The sequence below is a fragment of the Chenopodium album genome, chromosome 6 (assembly GCF_948465745.1).
Source record: "Chenopodium album chromosome 6, dcCheAlbu1.1, whole genome shotgun sequence".
Taxonomy (NCBI): domain Eukaryota; kingdom Viridiplantae; phylum Streptophyta; class Magnoliopsida; order Caryophyllales; family Amaranthaceae; genus Chenopodium; species Chenopodium album.
Window position 1 is genome coordinate 22,445,011 of NC_137839.1, and position 25,606 is coordinate 22,470,616.

General features: G+C 37.3%; 1 long non-coding RNA gene across 3 annotated transcripts in view; it reads left to right on the forward strand.

Annotated features, from left to right (window-relative positions):
- Positions 1-2,959: 2,959 nt before the first annotated feature.
- LOC145634741 (uncharacterized) overlaps positions 2,960-25,606 on the forward strand; it is a 28,307-nt gene continuing 5,660 nt past the window's right edge. The window contains exons 1-5 of one of the 3 annotated variants that reach the window (XR_014113521.1): positions 2,960-3,056; positions 4,149-4,384; positions 5,014-5,107; positions 5,282-5,346; positions 14,952-15,014. This is a non-coding gene — a long non-coding RNA (uncharacterized LOC145634741). Of the gene's footprint in view, positions 3,057-3,438; positions 4,385-5,013; positions 5,108-5,281; positions 5,347-14,951; positions 15,015-25,606 lie in introns of those variants that run through there. The other 2 variants (XR_014113522.1, XR_014113520.1) reach the window with 2 other exon arrangements.

Below are 25,606 nucleotides of genomic sequence, written 5' to 3' on the forward strand. Positions count from 1 at the left end.
ATGTTTCCATTCAATACATTTCATAAACCACTCCATTTCTTAGCTCATTTCCCTACACCATAACTTGTTTTCCTCTTTTCGTGTCCACATCGCAAAATCGAGATAAACTGATTTTGTTGCCTTATAATTTTGATCCAATTATTATTGTTTTGGATAGGCATTGAAATAAGCTTTCCAACCATATATCATAAGACCAATTCCGATTTACAACGAAGAAGATATGAGCAAAATACTAAACTCGGGCCAAAACCGACACCCTTCTACTAAAACGACCATATCTTAAAATCTACACATGATTTTGTCTTATTCTAATTGGGTTGGAAAGTAGACTTGATAAACTTTCCAATGATATATTATACGCCTTATTCCGAGTTACGGATTAAAAGTAATGATAATTTTAAAAACGTGTTAAAAATTGGAATTAAGTAAAACTGCCGTATCACGGCGCCTGATGACGTGGTGCGGCGCCTAGTACCGTGACACGGTACTCTTCAAGTGTCATGGTGCTCTCCCGTATTTTTTTCGCGTTACTATTCTCACGCGCTTATGAACTTGGATGCAAAAAATGTCTCGCGTCACTCCATATTCTGCCGCGTCACTCCAAATTTTGCCGCGTCACTCCAAAATTTTCTTTGTCACTCCATATTTTGCCTTGTCACGGTGCAGCCGCATTACTTCATATTTTTCCGTGTCACGGTGCATATGGAGTGACACGGGAATTTCCCGGGTTTTCTCCGCGTAAAACCTAAAACGCGTTTAATCATTTTAGGGCTGCTAATTCCCCGCGTCACACTACTTTTCCCCGTGTAACGACATAGTTTGCCGTGTCGCGGTATATTTTGCCGTGTTGCGGCAGTGTTTTTTAGGGTTTTTATACTTTTAGGGTTCCGTGTGTTTCCTCAACTCATTTTCCCTATAAATACCCCCCTCCTTTCTACAGTTCGGGGAACAAAATCATTCTCCCTTCCTCTCTTTTACACCAAAAATCATTCTCTTCTCTCTCTCTCATATTTTAAGCCTTAAACCTATATTCTTAATTACACCATTCTTCCCTTAAGCACTCCAAGGAGTCCATCCTCGACCCGAGGTTCCGTCCTTAAACCAAGGTGTGAAAGGTACAAATTACTGAGGGTTTGAATCAAATCAACTCTATATTTATTTAATTTAATTTTAATTTGATTTATATTTTTTTTATTGAAGTTACTAATAATTTATTCATGATGTAGCAATTTAAAGGAACGCGCGTAATGTGAGTAATTAATTATTTTAATTACATATTTTATTTTTATATTGCTAGTATCATGATTAGGTTAATTTATATTTGATTTGACTAACGTTATTATTGTTGAATTACTTCCAATATTAATGTTGATTCTATTATGTTTATTTATTGATCACCATATTGCATGTTTAAAGGAAATATGTAATTGAAAATCACGCTTAATAAGATAATTTGGATGACCGGTTTAGGTTCCTTTTTAATCTTGTTGTTTAATCGGTGATCACAAATATTTTAGAATTTTGTGTTGCATTAATATTCAACCAATGTAGCATAATAATAGTTTGGAGTGAATTGAATCTTTGTTTGCATGCCTTTGAGATCGCAGGAATCACTTTTCACTATAAGAATCGAGTAGAGGCCAATACAGACGAATGTGACTCCATGACTCACTTCGTACCATCATCCTCGATCCTCATTTTGTGGTTCCGAACCATATGGAGTTAGTAATCTCATGGATTATGAATGGGGTGTAACCTTCACGGGTCAATCGTTGTTGCCTATCGTTGTCCCTTTATTGTGGTTGCCTTTAATGATCCGTGAACGGTTTACAAGTTCCTTAAAAACTTGTTGGCGGCTCCATACTTTATTTGTCCCTAATTGTATACGTCAATTCCCACTTCCTAAGAGTGCCAAGCATATTCACCACATGCTTCAATGTAGGCGCACTTCAAATGAGGCATATAGTAGGTATCAAACTTTATTATAAGTGTTTACCATCTGAATATTTATTTATTATTGGAGATTTATCTTTTTTCTAAATTTTTTGGATTTCTTATACCTGTAGTATTGATTTAATAAATTAATATTTTCCTATATTTTTACTTATTTTTCATTAAAATAATTTGATTCGTGTATTATAATACACGTGGCATTAAAATTTTATATATATATTAAATCTAATTCGTTACTTTTATCTATGTGGCAAAATAATTTTTTTAAAAATAAAATACAAATCTTTTTTCTTATTGGTTGAATCAAGTATATATTTTTTAAGTGGCGCTCCAAATGGACTCTAAAACTGCTTACTTTAGTTATATATATTGGATTTTTTCGCAAAATTATATCTTGAGAGATTTTTAATTCACTATAATACACACACACACACACACATATATATATAAAACCAAGTTATAATGAGAACCAAGGCTAAAATAAGAACTAGGAACTAATCTAGGCCCTTAGATCATGTTAATCCGACGACTCACATGCTTCTGGTGTCATTAATGACATTTTTGTAATATTTGAATGTTATAAATTGATTCCCTAGTTTCATTTCTAAAAAGTAAGTAAAAATTTAGTAAAAGTAAATGAAATCGGTCATAAAGTAAATGAAATTGCTTTAAAAGTTTAAAAACTGGAAAAAAAAGTTGCAAAAAACGCATAATTACGAAAATGCCATTAATGAATGCGGGTGAAACGTGAGCCATCAGATTGAGTGTGATCAATGGTTGAGATTGATTCTTAGTTCCTATTATTCACCTTAGTTCTCACAAGATCTCAATTCATATATAGGACCAGGGTATAATGAGAACCAATCCTATAATAAGAACTGGGAACTAATCTAGACCGTCAGATCTAACACAAAAGGCGCGTGATCTGACGGCCCAGATTCATCACGAAACTTTCTCACTCCAAATTCTCTCCTCTGGTCAATCTCTCTCCTCCATTGAAGCAAGTGCACTGAATAATTCTCCATTGATACGGCTTCCAAGCTTTCTCTACTCCATCGACGCGGAATCCGAGCTTTCTCTACTCCGTTGAAACAACTTCTGAGGTAAGAAGTTTTATTTCTCTCTGGTTAGTAATCATTAAATTTCGATTTCATTATTGAGGGTTTATTGTTAATTCTTAAATCAAACGTTTTGAATTTCTTCATACGTTCAATTTTGATATCAAATTCACATTTAGTATTACCAGTTCTCAATTAGAGAATGATTTTAGAGATTGATTTTGTTGCTAGATTTTACCTAATCAACTAGATATGATTACTCTGGCATCCAAATTTATGTGAATTTTAGTGATTTTTTGAACAATTCTATGTGAATTAAGAGAACTCTTGTTTTAAAATTATATTGATTGAATTTATATGAATTTTTGGATGTTTTAGCTTACATTTTTGTACTTTTTTGAGCTTCGTTGTTATTTTGATGCTAGGTTGTTGTTGTTGGATGTTGTTGACTTATCCATGAAGGTGGTTTTTGTGCTGTTATAAATTTATCAATTCCAGTAGATATAAACCAAGTAAAAGTAAACCAATTGCATTTTAAAGTACAAGTAATTCCTACATAGGTTCTCTGAAAATATATATTAAAACACTCTAAAGTTATTCAAAATAGCTCAAAAGTAAATCAAAATAACTAAAAAGTAAATCAAATTAGCTCTAAAGTTATTCAAAATGTATAGTCTACTTTTGCCTAGGTAGGTAAAACCTCTTAGTAATCTGATTAAAAATAATGTGGGTGCTGCAATCATTAATGGGAAGGAAGTGGGTCTTGGGGTGGTTGTGCGGGACTCAAATAGCAAGATTTTAAACACTATAGTAAGGAGAAGAACTAGCATGTGGGAACCAAGTGTTGCTACTGCTTTGTGTTATGGGGTTGAGATGTCATGTAGTATTGGCTATAGCAGGGTGTGGATGGAGAATGATGCTCTCACTATCGTTGAGAAAATTAAGGGGAAAATGTCAGGGCTTAGCTATTTGTTTCTCGACTGGTCGTGTTATTTATTCAATGTCTTAATTTGATGATTTTCGATGAAGTCATGTTAAGATAGTGGTTAATACTTTAGCACATTTAGTTGCTAGATTTTCCCAATGATTGAGTTGGGGCATTTTTTATGTCTAATAATTAAGTTGTTCGATCCTAAGCAAAGCTGCTATTTTTAATGGCGTTGATGTGAGGTTGGGTGTGTGCATCAAAGATGATGGTGGGAGGCTGCTATCTGTCGCAGTTTGAAGGGTGCTAGATGATGGTACGGTGAAGCTGGCAGAGGCTCTTGCAGTTAGATGGGGTGCTACTTTCGCTCAACAACTTGGCTTCAGAAAGGTGGAACTCGAATGTGATGCTATTGAAGTTGTTCAGGCTGTTTGCTGGAAAAGGCAAGGTAGAATTCCCACTAAACTTATAATTGAAGACATTTGTAAGCTTGGGAAGGTCTTTGAGGTGTTCTCTTGCAGTCATGTAAGAAGAAGGGGAAATGCCGTCACACACTTAGCTGCTAGGCTTGATCTGATGGGGGGGACTGAACTAGTTTATACAGACTCTTTCCCACATGGTATATCTGCTATTGCGGACCTTGATGTAGTCTGATTTCTTATCAATTTTATCCCCCACGTTTTTCTGAAAAAAAAAAAAAATCCTAAGCAAAGCAATCAAGCGTTATATGCTCGAATATAAGTTGTACTCAGCCCTTATCCTAGATGAGTAACCAGGTTTATTCTGAAATAAGAGTGATGATTTGTATAAAATTGAACCTTGCAAAACCTTTTAGCATGTAAAATCCTAATTGAAGACTGAAATTGTGTAGAATTTCCCATTTGTCCGAAATCTTTCTCTGTTGGTACAACATTATGACAGAAAATAAAATCTCATGGAGCTTAATTCCTACAAGAATCTCTTCTTCTTCGTCACTGGCTAGGTCACAAGATTGATCTAGAGCACCCCCCCCCCCCTTTTTTTTCTAACAGTTTCAGCACGGAAACTTATAGTTTTATGTTTTAACTCTTGTAACAGGAAATCCAAGAAGAGGAGTGAGAAACAACGAGAAATAGGTCGATCATACTCAAGAAAAGGAAGGGCAGCTGCTGTTCATAATCAGTTTGAAAGGGTAAATTTATTAATAATCAAACTCTTCATTACCTACTAGCAATTTTAATAACAACTTCAAACGATAATAATTTTTCTAGAATATGCAAAAAAGTAGTTATTTTATTTGGAGCAAATTCAGAAATAACATACCTAATATGACTATTTCTACTTGTTCCAAAAAATAATATCATAGCGAAGAAGATATTGTATCAACCAAAAGATGAAAGCTCTGCGAAAGAAGTTCTAAATGTAAGCAAGGTAAGACTATTAGCAAATTTGTGATCCCTTCCCGCAAATATGCAGCACAAATAATAAATATATAACACATTAGCTATATAAAATTTTAAACTCGTCCGCATTAGCATATTGCAGCATTGTATTGAAAAATGATTAGCATTTTAGTTGATTGTTAGCTGATTTATTAGAATTAAGTTGTTGAGATGAGAGTTAAGTTTAGAGAAGCAGGAATAAAAAGTAAATAAAAACGACTCTTAAGTGAATAAAAAAATACTTTAAAGTAAACCTATTATCTCAAGTGGTAGAGCACTATGCAGAGGCATAGGTGTAGGTTCGATCCCTACATAGGTTATCTTAAAAAGTAATTACAAAACACTCTAAAGTTATTCAAAATGTTTGAGTTTTTCTGACTTTTAGTTCTAGATAAGCTGTTTGGTATTAACAAGGTTGTATGCAATAAAAAACTTAGTTGTCCTAAAAGTAAATAATATTGAATTTAAAGTAAATAAATAAAAAAAAACCTTTAAAGTAAACCTATATTCTCTTGCTCCTCTTTTGTATTTGATTCATCTAGCCTTGAATTTGTGTTAGAGTTTTTATGACCGTTAGTTCTAGATAAGTTTAGTAAATAAAATCGAATTTAAAGTAAATAAAAGAGACTTTAAAGTAAATCGAAATACACTAAAAGTAAATACGAAAATTTCAAAAGTAGAGTGAATAAAATAATAGTTTTATCTAATAAACAAACCTACGTGGGATTCGAACCCACATCTTTTGTGAATTTGCACAATGCTCTACCTATTGAGCTAGTAGGCTAGTGTATATTCAACATTCAAAGTTGAACAAAATTACTCAAAAGTAAATAAAAAGTACTCAAAAGTAAATCATAATAGCTTAAAAGTAAATAAAAAAACACTATAATGTAAATCAAATATCATCAAAGTATATTACTAATATTAATATTAACTCAAAAGTAAATAATATTAAATTAAAAGTAGGTAATATTTACTCAAAAGTGAGCTTGATTGGATAAGTGAGTTAATCTACATGTTCATATATTTAATCATTGGATAAGTGAGTTTGAATTTCTAGTAATAAAAGTAGATTCAAAATAATTTAAAGTAAATAAATATTTCTTAAAGTAAATAGAAAAGTAATTCACCTTCTATACTTTTGAAATCAAAGGAAGACAAAGAAGAGTGAGCGGAAGAGCATGCATATGACTTGCAAGAGAGGAGAGGAATTAGAGACGTTGAGAGGGGAGAGGGAACCGGGGTACTTGCCTTCACAAAGAATGCATTCAAAGGGAGAACAGGGAAAACAAACCATATCACTACCGGTGTCCATATAAACATTGGATTAAACATAAATGATGAAATATTGGTAGTACACCCGAGTCTTTAGAAGTCCGTTAGTCTCTAAGGCCATGCCCCATTGCCTGAATCATCATATCTCTCAAAACATGTACCATTCGCTTACCACCTTTTGTACATTATGTTGCCTCTTAAGATTGCTATTCCTACTGCTAAAACAGCTGAAACCCCCTATTGCCCATCTTGTAAGGACACGTTTGGTTTGGAGATTTTGATTCTCTTCTTTAATGGGTTGGGATGTAGAGCAAGGTGGTAGGATCCCACCACAATGGCCTTTGTTTCCTGCTACATCAGCTAGGTTTATAACCAAAAAAGGAGCATTTAGACAAACTAGTCAATATATGACCAAAAAGGAGCATTTAGACAAACTAGTCAATATATTCTTTTAGCATAACTTAGGGTTTTTGCGCAAATTCAAGGTGAATTAGTAAAGAAATTAGGGGAGAGAGAGTACATTAGCGGTTCAAATCTTTCTAGAAGTGAAATATGGGAGTCCGTGCCAGTTAAATCCCACTAACTTCCCATTAAGTAGCCGTTAAACACACTCCCTCCAAATTAACTACCTACTAATCCTTTCAACTTCCTTAATTATTATCTAAATAGCAGTTATTTCATTAATAACTGTTCAAATTTAAATCGTTTGATTAAATTAAATCATTTACTTCTCTTCATTTTTTGTTAATCAAGAACCGACCTGTCATGCTTCCAATTCGGGTTTGGGGGGCAAGCTATTTGGATCCAATTTATGTCAATTGGGCCAGTCCACAAGTGATTCAATTATAAGCCCAAGGTCAAAGGTCCAATCCTCCAATCCATGCCAAGTCAAGTTAAATAGCCCAGTCAACGTGCCTAGCCCATTTGGCTTATGACCATATCCCCAATTGTGCTAAGGCATAAAAGCCTTCACTTTTTCCACTCTGCATTCATTCAGAAATAGTCTAAAGAAATTAATACTCTTGCATAGCATTTTCTCTGTCTACTCATTATAGATTTCGGCATCGGAGGGCTTGCTCAGCATAACCCTCGAAACCAGTTTACATGTGTTTGCTGTGCAGGAAATCCTCAGCCAATTCATGACATGGACTGAGTCCAATCTTCAGCCCATCAAAATGACTATGCCGAAGGTCCATCGAAATAAGACCTTTAAATTTTTTATAAAAATAATAGGTGCAGGTTGCATAATTAACCAATTTTTTTTTATTATGAATGATTATTGGCTATATCTTTAAGTAACTAATAAAAAGTGATTTTAATAGGACAAGTAATACAAAATTTATGTAAATGTTGATTTTGAATTTAGGTTAATGTTCATTCAGCTTTTTATAGGGTTAAAATTTTATCAATTCTTTATTTGGATTTGTATATATCTGATTAGTTTTAGTTTTGGGTTAATCGTAAATACAGAAATAATTTGATCTTTTTTCAAAGAATCAAATCTTAGATAGTACATTTAATTTGGTTTGAAAGTAAGATTAAGGAGATTGAGAAGAAGAGGAGGAAGATTAAATGTATTGTTTACTTTGAAACAAAAGTAACATAATAGCAAAAGAGAAGAAAAGCTGCAAAGGAAGATAAAACAACAAAATCAACGGCAAATTATGTAAACAGATATTCTCAGGGATATAATAGGAATAATAATGTTTTAAATTCATACAATCACACGTATTTCATATTAATAAAAATGATACAAGCCGATTTAATTTGATGGTAGAAATTATAATGTTCAAGTTGACATTTTTGGCTAGGTAATTATAAATATTAAGAAAAGCAACATTCTTATTTTCTTTTTTTTTTTTAAATTAAACCAATTAGTTAAATTTTTTCTGGGCTAAATTATTACATGACTTTAGTGTAAGTAGTTTTTCGTATTAAAGAACGAAATTGATTTTTATTTTAAAAATATTCTTATGTAGTCTTTATTTGTAACAAGAATTGCATATTTAGATTTTCCAAACCCCAGTCAGCCCCTATTTTGGTCTTCCGTGCTAATTTGGTCCACGTGTCAGTCATTTTGGTTACCGTTCACATGTCTAGCCACACGATCATACCACGAGTCTTATAACATCACTTAATCACTCACGAGTCGAGTATAGTCCACACATTTTCTTTATGTCCCGACTCGAGTCGTGCACCATGTCGTTTATGATCGTATACTAGGTTCATGCACCTTTTTTCGTCATAATAAAAAAAAATGAATGGAGTTTATTCTCTCCTGCTTTCAAATGTCTATTTTTTCCCTTCCTTTCCTATCTTGAGCAATAATGAGTCAAACAATTAAGTGAATTGTTTTATTTCACAGTACTTGGTCAAGGAGCAGGGGTAGATTAATACGGTTTGAGTCATTATCGCAACAATCTCTTAAATCCAAGAGGCTTTCAAGAGAACTTCACCATCTCCACCTTACTTATCACCTTTCAATGGCCACTAAGGAAGATATTGAGAACATCAACAAATCCATCGTGGCACTCTCTGCCATGATGGAAACCCTTACCACTAGGGTCACTACCATGGAACAAAACTAGGTCACTGTTTCTACCCTTGACAAATTAAAGGAACAAATGAGTAAGATTTCTGAGGATTTCACTTATGTGGAACAGCCTCCTACTCCTTTGGATGTGAAAGACAGGCTCCCTGAAAAGTTCTCCACTGCTGATATTCCAAAGTTCAAGCCTACTGACAATCCAATATTCCATTTTGAAGGCGTTCTCTATAACCATGACTCTTAAGGGATTGGACGTTTCACTCTTCCCTATGGTGTTCCCTCTCTCCTTAGAACATACTTGCCAACAATGGCTTTATTCCCTAGATGCCAAGCGTACTGCAACTTGGCAAGATGTCACTGACAGTTTCATGAATCGTTACAAGTGTAACATTCAAACTAAAACTTCTGAACGTGAACTCTCCATTCTCAAACAGAAAGAGAATGAAGGCTTCACTACTTATCAGAACAGGTGGAGGGAAACAGCTTCACTCTTGGTAGATCTTCCCAAATAAAGAGAGATAGTTCGTCTCTTTATTCAAAATCTGACTCACAAGTATAGGGAACACCTCAAATTTCTTCCACTGAACACTTTCGAAGCTGTATACGACATCAGCATCAATATCGAGGATGAGCTAATAAAGACTGCTGGTAGTAACAATAATAACACTTTGAAAAACAAGAAGAACGACCATCCTTCTTCTTCGTCTTCTAAGCACGAAAATACTACCAACAATATAAGCCAAGTTAATCTTAATGAAGTGTTAGCTCTTGATGCTCCATTGCCCAAGCAAAAAAGAACTTACACTCCTTTAGGAATGACTTATGATGCGAACTTTGATCGCCTTTACGGTCAAGGCTTGATCACACCTATTGGGCCATTACCAGAGCTAAAACCCGAAGAAATGAGCGCCAAATGGAATCTCAATGCCCATCGCAAGTACCATCAAGGAAGGGGCCACACTACCGAGCAATGTTGGAATTTGAAGGATGTCATTCAAGACTTGATGGATGTAAACAAACTTCCTTTCCCTCCAGGCGGCAAGAAGTAATAAAGACCAAGCGCACAGCGATTTCATCATGCAAGATTTCATGATATTTTTTTTTCTTAATCATTTCCCTTTTCCCCATTAGTCTAGAATAGATTTCCCTTTCTGTTATTTGATCATTGTGTTTGATGATTCACCATTTCCATTAATAAAATGAGCATATTTCCCTTACATCTTGATCATAGAATTTTTTCATTCACTCATTCAAAAAAAAAAAAAAAAAAAATAAAAATAAAAATTAATTGCCGAATCGAGCACAAGGTATACCAATGATTTGAGGTACCCTTGCAACCCATTCATTCCCTATTAACCACTCAATTACATATCCATTTCTTCATCAACCACTTTGAGCCTCGTCTAACGATTGAGCTTGTTTATTCAACCCACATTCACTTAACCCTGGGATGGGAAGGTGTGCAATTTGTGTAACATTCATAAAGCAAGTTCAGAAAAAAAAAATGTCTAAAGGCAAGTGTTCCAATGTTTTCGATATGAACACGTCTCAAATTGCATCTCTCATTGAGTGCTTAGTATCGTGCCTGAGAAACATGAATGCTAAGTGAGTGATGGAACGCATGATATGAGATTGCCTACATTGATTCAAAAGAAAAAAAAAAGAAAAAAATAAATTCAAAACAAAAAAAAAAATATAAAAAATAAAACTTGCGAAGTATAATACAAAATTGCATATCTTAGGGGCTTCTTATGGGTCTTGAGCCTTTTACCCCTTTCTTCCTTAAACCATCAGCTTAACCACATTACAACCCTTGAAAGACCTCTTCGAGGTGTACATACACTTGTGCAAAGTTCGGTTAGAGATACGTTCGGCCTGATTCCTAACGGATACGTAGGCAACCTCACATTGAGGTGCGTCCACATTCATATGCATGATCGAGTCGAAGGATATCCAATGATTACCCTTACCCACTTAGAGCTAGACTTGGGGGCCTGAACCCACATCACATTAGGTTACTCAGCCTAAAGAGTCATCATCTTTGACTCTTCTCACATATATTTCCATCACCATAACCTTTGCAGCCAACCTTAGTACACTTTCACACACTTCTTGCACACATACATAACCAAATCATCTTTCCCTTAGGAACCATTTATCATGAAATCTTGTTCCCTACCACGCATGCTTCATCATCTTTCAAGACAACATTCATTAGAAGAAACATTGTATACTTGCTTAGCTTCCTGATTTGAGCAATGTTCATTGTTTCATGCATCGCATAATGTGCTGAGCAACATTTATATATCAATGATTTGTATTCATACAAAACATATCGTGCTTAGCTCCTTGACCTAAGCAACATTCATTATGCAATAAATACTTCATCTATATACGTGCTTAGCTTCTAGACCTAAGTGACTTTCAAGATTGCTTCTTTACACCATATACGATGCTTAGCTCCATGACCTAAGTTCATTCATCTATCGTGTCACATGATGTAATCGTCCTTAGCCTCTTGGACTAAGAACATGCATCATGCATACTTTATTTTCAAGATAAGCAATTTAATCCATGTGACTCATTTTTTCTTGCTCAACGAGGAAATTCAAAACTTCTTTCCTTTTCTTTTGGAGAAGTTCGGGGACAAGCAGACCATCTATAGCCCACGTCCGAGGACAATTGGACCATCTATAGCCCACGTCCGAGGACAAGCGGGCAATTTACAGCCCACGTCCGGGGACAAACGAACCATTTACAACCCACATCCGGGGACAAGCGGACCATCTACAGCCCACGTTCGGGGACAAGCAAACCATCTACAACCCAGGTTCGGGGACAAGCGAACCATTATCATTTTAGTGATCATCTGCCAAGCGAAGACGATTCATGGCGCAAGGTTCTCGATACACAAAGACTTGCAATCACATCATCAGACAAGTCTTTCCTCCAGCATGGAAAGTGTCATCCGGTGGATTTCTTCAAGCATAGAAAACCGCCAAAATCATCTGTCGACTTTCCTTAAGCATGAAAAGTATTATCCGGTGGATTTCTTCAAGCATAGAAAATCACCAAATTCATATGTCGACTTTCCTCAAGCATGGAAAACATCATCTGGTAGATTTCTTCAAGCATAGAAAGCTACCAAACTCGTCAGTCGGCTTTCCTTAGGCATGGAAAGCATTTCAACAAATATTATCCGGGGGATTCCTTCAAGCATAGGAAGCTACCAAACATATTTTGTTGGGGTTTGGTGAGTCCGACTCACCGCGGAAATAACCCTAACCCAAAGAACCACTCGCAATTAATAAAACCATAAAGCATAACAAATAAACATAAAAGAATAAAATCAGAATTTACCTTTGAAGCGTGCTTCGCCCTCAAAGCCGGGCTCTTACTTGAAAGCTTAAACTCCGAAAATACGCGAGCCTCCTACGAAAATCCACCCGCAAAAACTACTAGCGACTTTTAGGTCCGTTACCTCGAGGTTAGCGAGGTCCGACCAAAACCCGAGTATTATATGAGTTTGAGAGTTTTTGCTAATGCAATGCTCTATTGAACTCCTACTCAAGCAAGCAATTCTCATGCCATGCTTTGGCTATTTATAAGGAAGGATAGCTTGTGAATTCCACTCATCTTTCAATGTGGGACTTTTCACAAAAAGATCCCACATGGAAAGATTGATGAATTCAATCCTTAGTTAAATAAACCAAGGAACAAGTAACAAGTGTCACATAGTTAGGTGATGACCACTTTCCCACTTGGTCCTCAAGGCATTTCACATGCAATGTGAACTAACCATGTGTCACCCAACCTTGAGCCCCAAGTTAGGTTCGGTTGGGCCATTTTATTTCGGTCCATGTCCATGACCCATCGCCCCGGGTCCACGGCCCTTGCCACATGTGTCGCCCCAGTGGCGCGCTGCCTACGTGGCATGCTACCACGTGGCACGCTGCTACTTGGCGGCTGCCAACGTGTGCTACCACATGGCGTTTTGCCATGTGTGCTGCCATGTGGCAAGCTCCTATTGGGCGCGCTTTCCTAGCCTTTCGAGTGGCTAGGATTTTACTTGTTACTTAAAGCATTTTTCCGTCTTGACATTTGAGGTTCTCCGACGCTCGGTTTTGACGCTCCAAGCTTGAATTACCGACGTCTAAATATTTATTACTCGGGCGATGAATTAATTTCTTCCGAATTAATTCGTCGAGTCCGTTCGTTTACTGCTAAGGGTATGACCCGAAGGGTTCAGTCAAGATTAAGCTGTAATATTAATCATGCATTAATATTATTGATCGGAAGCGGCCTCCACCTAGGCATTCCGATCACTTGACCTTATTAAATATATTAGCTTTCTAATAATTCTGAACCCACTAACGGAATAGTACACTTGTTCGAAGGACACCATTCCTTTCATAATTGTCACCGATGCACTGGTGTCAGATATGCATTTTATCCCTTTACTCTTTTATCTGTAGAACTAACACTTTTCTGCAGGTATCGGTGTAATCCCCCGTATTTTTAAATTTTTTATGGATGAAAATTTATTTTATTTATAATAATTATTTGTTATTTTTCATAATTTAATTTCAAAAGTTTCAAATTATTAATCTGGGTCGAAAATTATTTGAACGAATTATTTTATGCACCTTTATTCTACAATTTATGTCCAATCACGCAAGCCTAACCCATTTGTTTACTTAATCGAACCATTATTTTTATGAGGCCCAATCTTTCTTTTTACCCTACAATAATTCTCTCCTATAAATACCCCATGAATCTCCAAAAATTTCCCACACAAAAAGGTTAGTCTTATTTTCATCCTCCTTTGTTTCATTATTTTGCTTAATGTTAATTTAATTGTTTTGGGTTTTGATTTTAGTATAAAGATTATATTTTTAGTATCAAATTGTATTATAATGGTATAAAGATTATAAATTTCAGATTATATTTATGTTATAAATTTCATATTTTATGAATTATAAACCTAAGGTTTCAATTTATTGAAAATCATCATTTTAGGGTTTTTATGAACAATTGATTTAGGGCTTTTATAGTAATGATGTTTTGAAATTTTGGTGATTATAACTACTGATTAGTTTAACTTAATTCCAGATTATTTTGAACAGGTAGATTCGTGTTTTAATATTTAGATTTTCGTTCGTTAATATTAATCCCGTTTTAATCCCGATCAGATTATGAACTCATCCGATTTTGATGAAAAAGTAGTGTTTTCCATGTGGAAACAACGTTTTAAGAAAGACTCACTACATTTAATAGTGAGCACCACCCCCTCGTGGCCAAATTCAGCCTCTAAATATGATTTTCGGGCAGTTTTTGATTTTAACGAAGTTTTTTTATACTTAAAATATTATCCTTGAGTTTGATTAATAAAATTAATTATGTTTAAAGTTAATTAAGCATAAATATATGTTTCTATTGAAGTTTTAAGTGTTGGAAATAGTTTCTAAGTACTACTTTTGATGTTTTATAAAGAGGGTTTAATCCTCCATTAAAAAGGGAGATTTTTAGGGGTTTTTATATAATTTTCAGATTTTTATTAGACTTTGAACTTGCTGTAATTTCATGTATAAGAGTGTATTTTAAGGTTGTTATGAAGAAAATTTAAAGAACTATATATAAGCCTTTAATTTTAACTAAAGGGAAGGTTTTAAAGTGTTGTTTGATTTGGATTTTGAAGGTTTTAAAGTAAGTTAGTATTGTTGTAAATTTGATTGATTGGGTATTAATTGAGATGTTATTATTTTGCTTAGGAGAGGAGAATATTGAAGGTGATTTCTAGTTAGTAAAGTGGCATACCAATTCGTTTGCTCAAGGTATGTACAGGTTACGAAACCTTTCTTTTAGGTGCATGCTTAAGGACGACGGATCGAGAACTTAGTATCTTGTATAGGGATGACTGAGTTAAATTGTTTGGTTATACATTGTGAATTTCGTATGACGTGCACTATTTTAAATTGCAAGTATTATTTGTTGGGGTTTGGTGAGTCCGACTCACCGCGGAAACAACCCCGACCCAAGGAATCACTCGTAATTAATAAAACCATAAAGCATAAATAAATAAGCACAAGAAAAGGAAGAACGAATCATACCCTTGAAGCGAGCTTTGCCCTCTCAAAATGGGCTCTTACTTGAAAGCCTTGAGCACCGCAAATGCCGTGCCTCCAACGGTATCCACCCACAAAGGACGAACACGACTTTTTAGGTCCGCTACCTTGGAGTTTGCAAGGTCTGACCAAAACCCAAGTGTTAATGGAGTTTAAGAGTTTTTCCAAAATATGGAATGATCTTTCTAACTCCCACTCAAGCACTTTACTCCAAATCCCAAGGTTGGTATTTATAGAGGAGAGTATGAGTGAGAATTTCTATCCCATCAATGTGGGATCATGAAATTCCACAAATTAATTTAAAGCTAAATTAAATTAAAATTGCAAACTAATAATAAATCTACAAGTGGCATTACCATGTGACATGGGTTGGTGAGGACCACATGGAGAGTAGGGGACCATACTTGCCCCCCACACAATACTCTCCTTGTGCCACATGTCCTTACCCACTTGCTCCCATATTTCTCAAGCTTCCCCAGAGTGACCGGCCCTATGGACCAGCCACAAGCCCAGCCCGAGCCCAGCCCCACACCAAGATGCGGGCTGCTGCTGTGCGCGCAAGCCACGCACTTGGTGCGGGCTTGCTGCTGAGCGTGGCTGCTAGTGCGTGCGCTGCTAGCACGCCTAGCTTGCGGCAGCTTAGCTGCTGCACGCACCATGTGCACGCGGCTGCTAGCTGCTGCTGTGCGTGGCTGCTAGCACGGTGCGCTAGCACGCACCTAGCCAGCCATGCTAGGCTCGACTTGGTGCGCTTGCTAGCCACCTATGCTTGGACATTTTTTGCCCATAGCATTCGGATGCTCGGGGCACTTCGATGCTAGGGGTATTTTGGGAATATGGTCGATTTATTATTATTTTGCGCGTCTCGTCTTTTTATTATTTTTGACTCGACTTCCGACGATCGGTTTCGACGCTCCAAGCTCGAATTACTAACGTCTAAATATTTAACACTCGGGCGACGAATTAATTTCTTCCGAATTAATTCGTCGAGTCGGTTCGTATATTTTGCTTGGGTGTGACCTGAAGGGTTCAGTCAAGATTAAGCTGTAATACTAATTATATTAATATTACTGATCGGAAGCGGCCTCCACCCAGGCATTCCGATCACTTGACCTTACTGAATATATTAGCTTTCTAATAATTCTTTACCCGCTATCAGAATAATACACTTGTTCGAAGGACACCATTCCTTTCAATCTCCCACTTGTCCTTCCGGACAAGTGTGCGTTTAGTATATAGCCCCTTTCCTATGTCTCTTCATGTCTCTTCATGAACTATAGAGGAAGATTACTCGTCATCTCTGTTACTTCCTGAAGTGTTTCTCGAAATCCGAGTTTGACTGTCAATAAGCAGATGATTTCTAAAATCCATCTGAGCACGGCCATGCATTTTCACAGTCTCGCTCTTCGAGAGGCCTTGTAAACAACAAGACATGTTTCCTATTGTTAGTAGGGGGACATTTCCAGTCTTGTAATGTAGCTTCTCTTACTAAGAGGACCTAGCCGTCCGATATCTGTCGTTATAATCCCCAGTTACGGCAGACGTTTGGCGGATACCAAAGCAGACTAGTACTCAAACAAGAGACCTCCCACTACTCATGGTCAAGGAAAAGAGTTCCGATAGTAATAATGAGAAAAATACTTATGACGATTTTAAATCTCTTAAAGTATTCTCATAGGTCGATCCAGTATGGTTCTAAACCAATACCTGTGCAAATGATTTATATCCTCATAGCACAAGAAACGGTGCTATAAATCATACTACACACTAATCTCTAATGGTCATTAATCGTCCACAAAAAATATGACCTTGATTAGGGATAATTTTCGATTAAAATATTCAATGTTCACTTAATAGGTGTTTCTTTATCCAAACCATTGACTTGATACCCTATTTTGAATATTTATTAAAATCGAATGGACTCATTATTTAATTCTAAACCACAATTAAATAGAGACGGAGTGAATTAAATTGCATGAAAAATTTTAATTACTCCAAAAACTGAATGGTTCATCATAGTGCTTTACATTAACATTGTCCAAAATTTAATTAAAACACTATAATATGGAAATCAAAGCCAGTTCACGACATGCTTGATTCCCATTGCCTCAATGTGTTTGTTGTACTTCATTTGAGACAAGGGTTTAGTAAGTGGATCGGCTACATTGTCATCCGTTCCCACTTTGCAAATTCTGATTTCACCCTCTGTCTTCCATTCTCGAATCATGTGAAATCGCCTCTTGACATGTTTGACCTTCTGATGTTCTCGTGGCTCTCTATCCTGAGCAATAGATCCTTTGTTGTCACAATGGAGGTCTATTGGACCCTTTATGGAGGGTACAACACCAAGTTCATCAATGAACTTGTGAATCCAAACTGCCTCCTTGGCTGCCTCAGACGCTGCCAAGTACTCGGCTTCAATTGTAGAATCAGCGGTTGTGCTTTGCTTTGCACTCTTCCAACTAAACGCTCCTCCATTGAGACAGAATATGTATCCGAATTGTGACTTGGAGCCGTTTCTGTCTGTCTAGAAGCTTGCGTCGGTATATCCCTCAACAACCAATTCATCTTTACCGCCATAGACCAGGAATTTATCCTTGTTCCTTTTCAGGTACTTCAGAATATTCTTAGCCGAAGTACAATGCGCCTCTCCTGGGTTTGATTGGTATCGGCTCGTAACACTCAAGGCATACGATACATCCGGCCTAGTACATATCATGGCATACATGATCGATCCAATAAGCGAAGCATATGGAATACGACTCATCCTTTCTCGCTCATCAGGTGTCTTTGGACACTGCTTCTTGCTTAAGGTTATGCCATGTGACATGGGTAGGTTCCCTCTCTTGGCTCCTTCCATTTGGAATCGAGCTAGTACCTTATCGATGTAAGTACTTTGACTCATTCCTATCATCCTCTTTGATCTATCCCTATAGATTTTGATGCCTAGTATGTACTGAGCCTCTCCCAATTCTTTCATTGAAAAACATTTCCCGAGCCAAGCCTTTACAGACTCTAACAACGGAATGCTATTTCTAATGAGCGAAATGTCATCGACATATAAGATTAGGAAGGCGATGTCACTCCCACTGACCTTCTTGTAAACACAAGACTCATCTGGATTCTTGATAAAACCAAACTTACTGATGGCTTCATCAAATCGCAGATTCCAACTTCTGCTTGCTTGCTTTAATCCATAAATGGACTTCTTAAGCTTGCATATCTTCTTAGGATTGTTCTGGTCGACAAAACCTTCAGGCTGTGTCATGTACACAGTTTCTTCCAAAATTCCATTGAGGAAGGCGGTTTTGACGTCCATCTGCCATATTTCATAATTGTAATATGCAGCAATCGCTAGAAGAATTCGAACGGACTTAAGCGTAGCTACTGGAGAAAAGGTTTCATCATAATCAACGCCGTGAATTTGCCTGTAACCTTTTGCTACCAGCCTTGCTTTGTAAATGAATACATTTCCATCTTTGTCGGTTTTCATCTTGAAAATCCATTTACATCCGATAGGTGTGTAACCTACGGGTAAATCAACCAAGTCCCATACTTGATTTTCAAACATGGAGTCCATTTTGGATTTCATGGCCTCTTGCCATTTTGCAGAGTCGGGGCTCGTCATAGCTTGCTTGTAGGTTGCCGGCTCATCTCCATCCACTACTAGGATGTCCTGATCTTCGGTTAATACAACACCGAGATATCTGTCAGGTTGAGATCTTGGCCGAGTTGACCTACGTAGGGTAATGGATTGAGCATTTGCATTGTCGGTTTGACTTTGCATATTTTGACTTTGACCAATGTCAACAGATGCTTCGTGAGCACTTTGATTGTCAACTTGTCCTTGTTACTCGTCCTCTCGAACTTCTTCGATTTCGATTTTCCTCCCACTTGTCATTTTGGAGAGATACTCCTTCTCCAAAAAGACACCATCACGAGCAAAAAACACTTTATTCTCGGATTTGTTGTAGAAGTAATACCCTTTGGTTTCTTTTGGATAACCCACAAAGTAAACCTTATCAGATTTCGGATGAAGTTTGTCAGAAATGAGTTTCTTGACATATGCTTCGCATCCCCAAATCTTGAGAAAAGACAACCTTGGAGGTTTATTTGACCATAATTCATATGGAGTCTTTTCCACTGCCTTTGACGGAGCACGATTCAGTGTAAGTGCCGCAGTTAAAAGTGCATGTCCCCAGAAAGAGATTGGAAGTTCACTAAGACCCATAGTCGATCGGACCATGTTTAACAGGGTTCGATTCCTCCTTTCATATACTCCATTCCATTGAGGAGTTCCCGGAGGTGTCAACTATGAAAGTATTCCATGTTCTTTCATATGGTCATCGAATTCTTGGCTCAAATATTCGCCACCTCGATCCGATCGAAGCGCTTTGATTTTCTTGCCGAGTTGGTTTTCAACTTCGTTCTGAAATTCCTTGAATTTATCAAACGATTCAGATTTGTGCGACATTAGATAGACATAACCATATCTACTATAGTCGTCCGTGAAGGTTATGAAATACCGATAACCACTCCTTGCGGGTGTACTCATTGGCCCACATACATCGGTGTGTATTAGTCCCAACAAGTCACCGACCCTTTCTCCCAACTTGGAGAATGGTTGCTTTATCATCTTGCCTAATAAACATCCTTCGCAATTCTCAAAGGATTCTAAATCAAATGAGTCAAGAATACCTTCTTGAAGAAGCTTATTGATGCGTTTGATGTTAATGTGGCCAAGACGACAGTGCCACAAGTAAGTTTGACTAGATAGTGTAGTCTTAGCTTTCTTTGCATTAGTATCAAACATTTTGTCTAAAAACACGTGAAAGTGTCATTCCATAAATATATTCAAGACATCAAAACAAAAGTCTTGGTTGATGAAAACGACGTCCAACGTCGGAAATACATCAAAAGTATGGTGCATAAAACTAAATAAGTTCTACTTCTTTAGACAAAAGTTGAGATTACAAGTTTTCTTGGATAGATCACCTTCATCCTACTTGTGTACTCATTTCCACATGAAAAAGCACCGCTCACTTGGTTCCTGAAAAAGGAGTGTATTGTGAGTCAATTTTCCGGTATCTAATACCTTTTAAAATTGCTTATATTCAAGTGTTTAAGATGATACCTGAGGTTGAGGTTACTTTTCCTTTTGCCTCATCATCCAGATACTTGGTGCATTCTCTTTTGTAGTGTCCGGGGTTACCACAATAGAAGCAGCGCATCTTCCTCTTGTTTTTGAACTCCTTCTTCCTTGGTCTAAGGGCAAAGTTAGCCTTCTTGCAAGAATAGGTCTTTTGGAGCTCTTGGATGACTTCCCTTAAGGACAGTGTATCCCTATTGGCGGTGAGACGCATTTTAAGCCCCACATATCCCGAGTGAAGAGAGCTAAGAAGCATGTGAGCCGCTTGCTCGTCTTCTACTGGTTTGCCAATTAGCTCCAGATGGTTGAATAGCCTTGTCATGTTAATTACATGAGCTTGAAGTGGCATTCCGGGCCTAAGTCTTGCATTGTAGAATTTTCCCCACACCTCTTGTCTTTCTTTCGAGAGACAACCATCTTGCGGTGGCTTGATCCTCATTTTGGAGAGTGACCTAGTCACATCCTCCACGTGACCATCATAATTTCCCCTAGCACTTTTGGTGACCCTCAAATTGACTACATCCTCAAGAGCTTTGAGCATCATGTCCGAAAAATAGCCGGAGAAAATTTCCTTCCATTGAACCGGGATGGAGTTTGCCATGAGTTTCAAAACTCTCTTGCAATCCATGCTCCATTCTTCATAAGCTTCATCACTCATGATCCCTTTCGAGTAGAAACTGGGGATCAAAGTGTCCAAGGTATGCTCTAGGTAGCAATTTCTGAGTGTCTTTCGGAGTTCATCTTCCCATTCCTTAAAGTTCACCAAATTGAGCAAAAATGGTAACTTTTCGGGAAGTTCTGGGTACATAAGGTCGTTGTCATTAGTTGAAGACATGATTCTACAATTGAAAGAATTTTAATGAAAAACCATTCAAAATTACTTAAATAAGATTGAATTTTATTCATGCAAATTTTCAATACTTATTTAGCGTCTTATTTACACGTAAAATTGTCCCTATTTTGTGAAAATAAGGCGATTCCAAGATCCGAAGAAACAAAGAGTGGTTAAGCATGCTTTGGCTTGTCTTAACACTCAATCTTGTAGGGTAAGCATTGCCTTGCTAATGGCTCTAAGCCACTCTTTGTTAGACAATCGTCGCATCTAATGCATCTTTGACGATGTATCTCTTTTGCCACGGTATGTGAGGACTCCTCACTCATACCGATGAGTTAAACCAAAACCAACGTGCACACCCGGTGTGCCTTATGAGCCTTGGAGAAGTGATGGCACCTCGCTTCGGCGTAGCCTACCATCTCCCTCGTTCGGTTGGTAAGTGTTGTTTTGGAAAGGCAAGTTTGACTCAATATTATTAGGGACCTAGGATTTCTATGTTGGTTGATTTAAGTGAACTTAACTAATCATCGCAACATAAAGAAAACGTAAACATGCATCTAACGAATAATTCACATGTATATAAGCATAAAATATAAAGCGAAATTATAGATGCATATTGGCAACTAGCATGACCCCTTGAATTCTTCAAATCTTCAAAAGGTCTTCATTTGCAATTCAAGGCTTTGTCTTCCAAGATACGCCGTCTTCAAGACTTAACCAAACTATGCAAATACTAGTGTCTACGACTAGGAATAATCTAAATATTAAGGTACAAAAATACTTAACGGTGCGTAGACCGTATTTAGATTTACAAAAATACATAACGGCACGTAGTCCGTATTTTCTATCCTAATCAGGTCCCACTAGTTGCCATTTCATAAAACCTGTGAGAGAGAATATATATTCCATTCATCCATTCACTATTTGTGAATGGCCCATGCAATTTACAATATCAAACAAGTAAAATGCATTTAAACAACTCGCGCACTAGTAACTAATCTAGGTGGTTAATCCGATTAACACGCCTAATTAAAACTAGTCATAGTTGTTTAACCGATTATGTAATTTGACGTCATTAATTAATTGAAGCTCCCACTAAATTCCGCATTTCCTTTAATTAATCCAATTAATTAAGTCGGTAGCACCCAAACTTGTCAAAATAAAATTTTGCCAATGCCGCTCAAAACCGAGGCCTAGCCTCCCAAAATTTTAATTAAAATAAACAAAATTAATTAAAATAAATAAAACGGCAAAATAAGCAATATTAAGCCAACCACATTTCAAGTGGCTTTCGCTTTAAGCATTTTGCCAAGGAAACTCGAATAATCGCGGCTCATGCAAACCAAGCATACTACGGCTATTCACCTCACCGCACCAAGCATATACACACACAAAAAACTCCGCACACACGGCCCGCGGCAAGCAGCCATGGGCTGCTGCCACTGCCGCACGCACGCGCACGCACATCCATGGCTGCTGGTGCGTGGCTGCTGCGGCTGTGTGCTGCTGCCGTGCGTGTGGCCGCACGCAAGGCGGGCAGCCACCTTGGCAGCCACATGCGGGCTGCTATGCAGCCCGGCTAGCCAAGGGTGGTTCTTTGCCTCGTTTTGCGTGCCATGGCCTCGGGATTTGACCCATTTCGCGAGACATAATTAATTAATTCTAAATTAATTTTAGAACTAACTCAATGAGCAAAAAAATAAAATTTTAAACAAGTCTAACTTAATAAAATTTCAAAGTGCAAATAACCAAAATAATTCCAAGAACCATTCTTAATTAAATTGGTTTAGCTTGGTGCAATAACAAAGTTGAGGCAATTTCTCACTTTTAATTTAATCAATTTAAATTAAACTTGAGAATTTGACAAAGTAAGGGGAAGTTGGAAAAATATGAACTTTAATGTTCAAATGAAAATTCCAACATCTAAATTTTGTGAATCCTTGAAAATTATATCATCCAACATGTAGATAACCAAATTTCTATCACAAAAATTGAAACTTTATGTTTCCAATCAACTCTAAATGATTAAAACAACAAAGTTTAACACAAAATAACATGGAATTTAGTGGTTTTTAAAGTTTCAATCACTTATCACAAATAAAGATTGAATCTTTAACACTTAGGAAGCCTCAAAACAAAAATTTTCACACTAAAAAGCAATTAGTTTGCAATTATGTGAAAATAAATCAACCTTTAAGCATCAAATACTACCAAGTAAGTGTGCTTTAAGGGGATTTAAAAATGCAGAAAATAATGCAAATAATCAACCACATAATCAACAAGTTATACCATTAATTTCAAGGTTAGAAAAGACTTAAAACTTTTCGTCAAAAACGAAAAATCCCTCGAAAAAGGCATTTCTGGTCAGAATTTGGCTAAAATCACAGTACCTTTGGGGTAAAAACCTTTCCAAAACACCTTTTCCACCCAAAATTCACTATTTTTGGGCGAAAATCTGGGTTCTGGGCCAAATTCGACATTAAAAACGAGATTAAAATAAATAAAACCGAGCTACTAATCTAATTAGCAACTTAAACCAGAAAAAAAAAGCCAAAATAAACCTTGAAAAACATGATTATAAAATAAACGAGCGGGGCTCCGATACCGCTGTTGGGTTTGGTGAGTCCGACTCACCGCGGAAACAACCCCGACCCAAGGAACCACTCGTAATTAATAAAACCATAAAACATAAATAAATAAGCACAAGAAAAGGAAGAACGAATCATACCCTTGAAGCGAGCTTCGCCCTCTCAAAACGGGCTCTTACTTGAAAGCCTTGAGCACCGCAAATGCCGTGCCTCCAACGGTATCCACCCACAAAGGACGAACACGACTTTTTAGGTCCGCTACCTTGGAGTTAGGAAGGTCCGACCAAAACCCAAGTGTTAATGGAGTTTAAGAGTTTTTCCAAAATATGGAATGCTCTTTCTAACTCCCACTCAAGCACTTTACTCCAAATCCCAAGGTTGGTATTTATAGAGGAAAGTATGAGTGGGAATTTCTATCCCATCAATGTGGGATCATGAAATTCCACAAATTAATTTAAAGCTAAATTAAATTAAAATTGCAAACTAATATTAAATCTACAAGTGGCATTACCATGTGAAATGGGTTGGTGAGGACCACATGGAGAGTAGGGGACCATACTTGCTCCCCAATCAATACTCTCCTTGTGCCACATGTCCTTACCCACTTGCTCCCATATTCCTCAAGCTTCCCCATAGTGACTGGCCCTACGGCCCAGCCACGAGCCCAGCCTGAGCCCAGCCCCGCACTAAGATGCGGGCTGCTGCTAAGCACGCAAGCCATGCACTTGGTGCGGGCTTGCTGCTGAGCGTGGCTGCTAGTGCCTGCGCTGCTAGCACGCCTAGCTTGCGGCAGCTTAACTGCTGCACGCACCACGTGCACGCGGCTGTTAGCTGCTGCTGTGCGTGGCTGCTAGCAAGGTGCGCTAGCACGCACCTAGCAAGCCATGCTAGGCTCGGCTTGGTATGCTTGCTAGCCACCTATGCTTGGACATTTTTTGCCCCTAGCATTCGGATGCTCGGGGCACTCCGATGCTAGGGGTATTTTGGGAATATGGTCGATTTATTATTATTTTGGGCGTCTCGTCTTTTTGTTATTTTTTACTCGACTTCCGACGATCGGTTTCGATGCTCCAAGCTCAAATTACCGACGTCTAAATATTTAACACTCGGGCGACGAATTAATTTCTTCCGAATTAATTCGTCGAGTCGGTTCGTATATTTTGCTTGGGTGTGACCCGAAGGGTTCAGTCAAGATTAAGCTATAATATTAATTATATTAATATTACTGATCGGAAGCGGCCTCCACCCAGGCATTCCGATCACTTGCCTTACTGAATATATTAGCTTTCTAATAATTCTGAACCCGCTATCAGAATAATAAACTTGTTCGAAGGACACCATTCCTTTCATTATTTGTGCTCTAATTATGCAAGGTGCGCTTAGAGGCAAAGGTATATGATTGGTGTAATGATTAATTTATTACTCATTCATGATTATGCAAGCAGGATGAGTAAAGGAAAAATTTAAGTCTTCTAAGACGAGGTTAAGGTTTTGGGGTGCCTTATGCAGTCAAGGTGTTTATACACCGAGGTAGTAAAGGAATAAATAATAAATGTTGCTTGCCACTAATAAATCAAGAATTGAAATTGAAAAGTTGTTTTACTTGATTGAATTGATATTGGATTGATTGTATTGTTATGCATATGAGTCATCACCAAGTCTAAACCTGTAAATCACGTAAAGTGCAAGATGGATGAGCAATAAAATCTTGATTGGTGCACTTCTGGAG